Here is an 809-nt window from a genome sequence, read left to right as displayed (position 1 = left end):
TCTTTTTCTTATTCTTGCTGCACATTTTTCTTCCTCGTCTTCCTCTTCTTCTTCTTTATTTATGTGCTTTTCTCTCCGTTTTCTTTCTTCGTTATTCTCGATTTCGATTGTTTTTTGACATCAAGCTCTGAAATCGTTTTTGAAGAAGAAGAAGCAGCAGAAGATGAGAAGGAGAAAGAGAAAGAGTTCTGAATTATGCATAAGGTGTACTTCAACGAATTTTAGGTGTATTTCTTAAATTCTTTGGGTGTAGTTTTGTAATTCTTTGGGTGTATTTCTGTAATCTTTTGGGTGTATTTCTATAATCGTTTGAGTGAATTTCTGTAACCGTTTGGGTGTATTTCTGTAATTCTTTGGGTATATTTCTGTAATCCTTTGGTGTATTTCTGAAGTTCCATTATCTTCAAATTTGGCAAAAAAAAATCGTTTTCATGGAGGAAGAAGAAGAGTCGTTCATAATGCATGGTGAGTAGCGCGCTTTGGAAACAGGAAATGGTTGAATAACGTGCGTTGATTTAATAATGTGGGAGTGTAATGCGTATGTTTTATTGGACTTGTAAGCCAAAAAGACTTGTATGTGTAGCAGGCCTCTATTAAAAATAAGTTTAGACATGTTGACATGTGATGATAAAGACACGCTTCGACACAAAAGACACGTGTCATGTTTGAAATGTGTTCGCGTACACGATAAATAAAAAAAAAGTGTTCGTATTTCATAGCCTTAGTCATATAAGTATAAATTATGTAATTAAATTATACTATAATAATTTTTTTTTTGATAAATTAAAATTTAAGATAATAAAATATAA

Source organism: Arachis ipaensis, chromosome B07, assembly GCF_000816755.2.
Source record: "Arachis ipaensis cultivar K30076 chromosome B07, Araip1.1, whole genome shotgun sequence".
NCBI lineage: Eukaryota > Viridiplantae > Streptophyta > Magnoliopsida > Fabales > Fabaceae > Arachis > Arachis ipaensis.
Note: the sequence above shows the minus strand (reverse complement) of the source record.